Below are 7,273 nucleotides of genomic sequence, written 5' to 3'. Positions count from 1 at the left end.
AGTAGTAGTAGTAGTAGTAGTAGTAGTAGTAGTAGTAGTAGTAGTAGTAGTAGTAGTAGTAGTAGTAGTAGTAGTAGTAGTAGTAGTAGTAGTAGTAGTAGTAGTAGTAGTAGTAGTAGTAGTAGTAGTAGTAGTAGTAGTAGTAGTAGTAGTAGTAGTAGTAGTAGTAGTAGTAGTAGTAGTAGTAGTAGTAGTAGTAGTAGTAGTAGTAGTAGTAGTAGTAGTAGTAGTAGTAGTAGTAGTAGTAGTAGTAGTAGTAGTAGTAGTAGTAGTAGTAGTAGTAGTAGTAGTAGTAGTAGTAGTAGTAGTAGTAGTAGTAGTAGTAGGAGCAGCAGCAGCAGCAGCAGCAGCAGCAGCAGCAGCAGCAGCAGCAGCAGCAGCAGCAGCAGCAGCAGCAGCAGCAGCAGCAGCAGCAGCAGCAGCAGCAGCAGCAGCAGCAGCAGCAGCAGCAGCAGCAGCAGCAGCAGCAGCAGCAGCAGCAGCAGCAGCAGCAGCAGCAGCAGCAGCAGCAGCAGCAGCAGCAGCAGCAGCAGCAGCAGCAGCAGCAGCAGCAGTAGTAGTAGTAGTAGTAGTAGTAGTAGTAGTAGTAGTAGTAGTAGTAGTAGTAGTAGTAGTAGTAGTAGTAGTAGTAGTAGTAGTAGTAGTAGTAGTAGTAGTAGTAGTAGTAGTAGTAGTAGTAGTAGTAGTAGTAGTAGTAGTAGTAGTAGTAGTAGTAGTAGTAGTAGTAGTAGTAGTAGTAGTAGTAGTAGTAGTAGTAGTAGTAGTAGTAGTAGTAGTAGTAGTAGTAGTAGTAGTAGTAGTAGTAGTAGTAGTAGTAGTAGTAGTAGTAGTAGTAGTAGTAGTAGTAGTAGTAGTAGTAGTAGTAGTAGTAGTAGTAGTAGTAGTAGTAGTAGTAGTAGTAGTAGTAGTAGTAGTAGTAGTAGTAGTAGTAGTAGTAGTAGTAGTAGTAGTAGTAGTAGTAGTAGTAGTAGTAGTAGTAGTAGTAGTAGTAGTAGTAGTAGTAGTAGTAGTAGTAGTAGTAGTAGTAGTAGTAGTAGTAGTAGTAGTAGTAGTAGTAGTAGTAGTAGTAGTAGTAGTAGTAGTAGTAGTAGTAGTAGTAGTAGTAGTAGTAGTAGTAGTAGTAGTAGTAGTAGTAGTAGTAGTAGTAGTAGTAGTAGTAGTAGTAGTAGTAGTAGTAGTAGTAGTAGTAGTAGTAGTAGTAGTAGTAGTAGTAGTAGTAGTAGTAGTAGTAGTAGTAGTAGTAGTAGTAGTAGTAGTAGTAGTAGTAGTAGTAGTAGTAGTAGTAGTAGTAGTAGTAGTAGTAGTAGTAGTAGTAGGTACTGAGAGATAAACAAGGCACTCCATAATAATAATGTTGCGTCACCCGGTGGGCATACGACCAATGCTGAGCCAGTCAATGAGCGGGCGTTGGTGGTGGGCGACTGTGTGTCCGACCAGACAAGGCGTCTGCTGGAACATGGACCTAGCTTTGTCCCGTCGACGGGGAGGCTCACCAAGCAAGAACGAACAGATGTTGAGACATCGGTTGAGAGGATGGCGTTTACCCTCCGGTGGCAACAGCCCCAGCCTCAGGGTGTGGACCTCAAAGAGGAGGACCCACCGCCAGAGATCAGACAGGACAAGAAATTGTGGAAGCTGATGAAGCGTGGCTTTAAGCAGCCCCCACAGATGGACGACAAAGACGAAAGGAACATGGCCAACTTCCGCGACGAGGTGTTACGAGCTTACGACAGACACACACCCTCTAAGCCCAATCTGACGCAGGAGGAGCGGGTGGAGCTGAAGCGACTTCGCACAGACCAAGAAACCATCATCAAACCATCGGATAAAAGTAAAAAACTCGTTGCTATGAGACAGGAGCTGTATTTGCAGAAAGCAGAAGACATATTATCGAACATGACCATGTATGAGAAAGTAGATTTGACCATAGAGTCCTACGAGACCAAGACACGAGAAGTAATACTGTCAGAGTGCAAGAACATGGATTCAAAACTCCTAAAGTCAATCCTACCAAGCAGTACGAAGTTCCCCGAGTGGTACGGTCTTCCAAAGGACCATAAGCAGAACTTACCATTGCGACCCGTGGTAGCAGCGTGCGACAGCCCAACGACTGGAGTATCTATTGTATTGGAGCGCATCCTACAGCAGCTCATTCAATTTGTCCCGGCCCACCTGGCTAACACGACGGAAGCAATAACCCACATCTGTGACGCATGTCCGGGATTGAACGCCCCCGATGGCACCATTGTTATGTCCATGGATGTAGTCGGGTTATATCCGAGCATACCTATTCGGGAGGGCGTTCAGGCAGTGGTGGATATGCTGCAGCAGTATTCCCAGCGGATCGACATGTTTGGGCTGAGTGTGAGCGGGGTACGGAATCTGCTGCTGTTTGTTCTCAGCCACAACTATTTCAGATTCGGCCATCAGATCTATCACCAAGTGGACGGGGTTGCAATGGGTAACAATCTTGCACCCCCATTTGCGATTCTATTCATGCATACGGTTGAGGCCAGGCTTCTGCAGGATTCTCCGTTAGTACCGCTCCTCTACAAACGCTACATCGACGATATCCTGCTGCTATGGACCCACGGCAGAGAGAGCTTGATGCGGTTTGTGCAGCATTTCAACTCTGCACACCCAAGTATCAACTTCACATATGAGCTCAGCGAGGTGAGTGGCTCCATAAATTATATGGATATCACAATTATGATCCAGGAAGGCAAGCTGGCATACAAGCTGTACCAGAAGGCATGTGCTAGTGGTCTACTCATTGATTATACTTCGGCAGTTCCCCACCATATCAAATTGGCAGTTGCTTCGTCACAATTCCTAAGAGCTCAGAGGCTCTCATCGAATACCAGAATGCGTGCAGAAAGTGAAACGATGGTTCATGAGCAATTAAGATTGAACAATTACCCAGAGAAAATCATTGAAGAGGCACGCACTGCCTCCATAAGGCCAAAGCGTCGTCGCCATGCCAACCCATGCTGCGCATTTCTAAAGCTTCCATATAAGTCAGATAAAGTACATCAAGCAGTGAATAAAGCAATCAGAAAGTATAAAATTCCGGTTAGAGTCGTATATGAGCACACTGGTAGCCTGAGGCGCACATTGTGTCGCTCCGCCCTCGTTCCTCCTCTATGTGTCAAGGCTGCAAATCCGCTACAACCGAAAAAGAGAGGTCGCCCAAAGGGGCCATGTATCTCGTGTATATCCGGGGGACAGGATGTATGTATGCAGAAGAATGTTGTATATCAGCTGAAGTGCAAAGAATGTCCGGAACAATATGTTGGTGAGACTGGCCGCTTTCTGGAAACTCGCCTGGAAGAACATAATGGTGAGGCAAGACGCCAGGAACTCGACAAGCCATGGGGCCAACATTTTCGCACCACTCACCCTGGATGTAAGCTTAACTATGGGCAAAGTGCATTCTCTGCAGTTGAAGTAATAGGAAGAGAGCCTGATCGAGCCCGTCGAAAACTGCGCGAGGCGATTGAGATTCGTGATGCCAAGCCCCATGTGAACATAAGCACCGGATGGGATTTGTTGTGAATTTTCTCAGCTTCCCCTGCTGCTACTTCAATATCACTGAATAATTATAATATGAGGCGGGTCACTCAAAACCATTCTATTCCTGATGCCTCGTCGCGTCCCTGGTGGTAACAGTTTGGCATGGAAGTTTTAACCTCATAGTGCATTGACTCATGGGGCTCCGTGCTCCCCTCCTAGATCCTGTGCTAGAATTAACACCATAATTATTTGGCATGTACCCTCACTTCGTAGAGCACAACGGCGCGCTCTTCTTCTCCGTGATGTGCACAGTTGCACCTTCTCTCTCTCCCCCCCCCCCCCTCTGTATAGAGGTGACATAACTCGCATCATTTTATTTTTTGGCGCTACACTCTGTGCAACGCCATTCACAGAGCACAATGCGCGCTACCTTTTGCTGCTTCTCCTCCGTGATGTGCTAGTTGCGCCTTTTTCTCTCTCTCTGTCATACTAGGTGACATAATTCGCATCTTTTTTGGCGCTACACTCTGCGTATATACTGCTCTTGTGTGGCTTCCACGGTATTCATTGTTATTACCTGATGATGGCCAAGTGCCGAAACGTTGTAAAATAACGGAACTGGTTCGGATGTGATATGCAGCGCTATGGGAATGGGTGTGTCCACCCGAATTCTTTATTAAATTTTTGATAGGGCAATCCCCACAGGCCTAAGGCCTTCTTACAGAGTACCCTAAATGTGCCAATACAAGGTAACGGAAGCGAGAAACAGATGTGCAAAGGCGAATGTCAGCAGGTAGAGAGTTCCAACGATCTGAGCCTAGAAAACTAAGAGAAAAAAGACCATACCGATTTAAAGCAGCGGGAAGAGTAAAGGCTTTAGAAACTTGAGAGCGTGTGCGCGAGTTTGTGTGTGACGATGCACTGCGCAACAAAAAACAACTAGAGAGTAGGGGGCTTGCTAGATCATTTAGTGAACGAAAAATAAGAACAAAAAGTCTGAGCTGATACCGAGCGGCCAGTGGGAGTAAATGGTTGCGTTTTTGTAGTGCACTGATGCTGTTGAAGCGAGTGAGGTTGAACACCGTGCGCAAGGCACGTCTACTCAAGCGAACCAGGCGCTCATATTGACCCTCACGAAGGCAGTGAGCAAACGCATTCGACCCATACTCGAGAACTGATTGGATGGACGATATGTAGAATGTTTTCTTGGTGTGCTCCGTGAGTTGGTGTCGTATCTTCCTGAACACAGCGATCTTGTTTCCAATCTTGCGCTCAAGGTGGGCGATGTGGGCACCAAAAGTAAGGTGTTCATCCAAAACGATTCCAAGATACTTCACTTCAGGCAAAGGGGCAATTGACGTGTTGTTCAGTTGAAGGCTGACGTCAGGGGTCAAAGGTGTGGACTTCGACCTGAAGATTATGAACTGAGTCTTGTCCGGATTGAGGCAGAGACCTCGTGCAGCCAGGAAATCACGAACAATGGTAATATATCAGCGAGATCGAGTGTGAGTTGGTTTAGGTCCTTGCCAGCTTTGTAGAGGGAAACATCGTCTGCGTATTGCCGTGCCTTGCAGTGCTTCGTTGCAGAGGGAAGATTACGAACTGATATATTGAATAAAGAGGGCCAAAGGACAGAGCCTTGCGGCACACCTCTGTTTCCTGCGTATGTGTCTCCCTGAGCTGTCTTCGTGACGACACGCTGTTCCCGGTTCTGTAGGTACGTACTTCTCCTAGAAGCTAGAGAATTTAAGAACGCACCCTTAGACTCCGTCTAAAAAGTAAGAAATTAACGAAATGTGATTGCAGAAAATTAAAATTTCACACAAAACCTCACAATAATCACAATACTTGACAATCAAATACTGCTTTCAACACTTGTTAAGTCTGACACTGTACTTGTACTTGTACTGCACAAACATGCATGCATGGGAAAGAAGATCACGAGGGGAAAGATCTTCTAGCTTTTCATCCTGTGTGTGATTATTGTGAGGTTTTGTGTGAAATTTTAATTTTCGGCAAACGCAGTTCGTTAATTTCTTACTTTTAAGACGGAGTCTAAGGCAGTTTGGAAGCAATTTATAAATTTTCTATAGCCTAGGCCAGAGCCAGGACTAGAACACAATAACTTTTTTTAGAAAGCTGCCATAAAGCAGTTTTTATTGCTATAATTTCTTTTGTTTTTTTCTGTCACCAATCAATGGAATGCCCTTATGTAAATGATGGCCTTCACATCATATCTTTTTTTACGGAGTTGTTGTTGCTGTTCATTATGCTACTCTTTCTTTTTCCCTCCCCTTACTTTTATTTATCACCGTGGTTGGCAATCACCCACTTTCTTTAACATTGGCCGGTGTTTCCACAGAGTCTTGATATGTAATAAATATAAAATATACATATAAATACATGTACAAGACGGCAACGTCTGTAGGGCCTTCCCTATCAAAATTATAAATTCTACTACTACTACTACTACTACTACTACTACCGTCAAGAGTACATAACGGTCATAACCCCAAGAGTGTGCAACTGCCTGCACAACCTCTATGCTGTGCTAGCTGCGACGGCAGAACTTCACATCACGTGACATGGTTCAAAAGGTTATGCTGGCAAACACTGCAAAGTGACCACAAGAGAGTTGTACCCAAAGCTGGGCTGCGTACAACCCAGTATCTATCATGCACAGAGTGCACGGGTTCATCACGTGATGTGAAGTTCTGCCGTCGCAGACCCCATAGCTGGAGTTGCACACTCTTGGGGTTATTTAGAAAAGCGATCCTGTCAGCTTTTCTATTATTGTGTTCACATGGCAGAAAAAACGACATCGCTATGCTACGTAAGTTTCTACGTAAGGTGCTCGGTATTTCACTTAGGCTACGTAAGTCTCTACGTAAGGTGCTCGGTATTAGATCTACCAACGCGTGGTAGCCGTGTGCTGTGCACGTGCACGGCAGACATTGTGTTCAGTGCATGCAGTCAAGTCCGCGGATCCGTGTTCGGATGTGCATGCGCGAGGAACTTCCTTCTTTGGAACTGCTTCTTGCATGAGCTGTTTCGGATATTTCGTCTCCTGGCCTGGCTTATTTCGTTTCGGCGCTGCTGACACCTCCTTTCGCGGAATATTACTCAATGACAGGTGAGTTGACCAGTTGCCTTTGATTCATTTGCTTGTGTTGACTCTTTCATTCAGGAAAAGTGTGCTGATTTTGGGGCGGAATGCAACAAATAATGGAAAAGTTGACAGGATCTCTTTTCTAAATTATTTTGCTTTTCTGCTGCCGAGCTGCGAGGCTTCCTTTTACGGAATACTCGATGACAGGTGATCTCTAAGTTGACCGGTTTCCTTCGATTCATTTGCTTATGTTCACCTTTCATTTACGGAAACGTGTGCTGATTTGATTCGGATTTAGATCCATTTCTATCTCTTTGCCCTTGTCTACAGTGTGCGAAGAACGCGAGTTCAACTTCTTGACGGTAAGGCTTATGTTAGATGTGTTGTCGAAATACTCATATTCATTGTACATTGGTTCGTTACAAGTAAGGCACTGGTCAGTGGCATACTATCGTTGGCAGTTCCCAATCTGGAGGGTAAGGTTCAAGAACCAATTGACCGAGTTTGCAAAATAAATTCACACATCAGGGGAAATCTCTATTGTGGAGAGGTTCAGTAACTTGTTTGTTTCATACGAAACAAGCCAATGGGTGCAGTCTCGTCTCGTGAAAATCTCGTACTTGTATGATTGGATTTGTTTACTCAAGTCTG

The sequence above is a fragment of the Sycon ciliatum genome, chromosome 5 (assembly GCF_964019385.1).
Source record: "Sycon ciliatum chromosome 5, ocSycCili1.1, whole genome shotgun sequence".
NCBI lineage: Eukaryota > Metazoa > Porifera > Calcarea > Leucosolenida > Sycettidae > Sycon > Sycon ciliatum.
The sequence above is the reverse complement of the archived record's forward strand: the minus strand, read 5'-3'. Positions refer to the sequence as shown.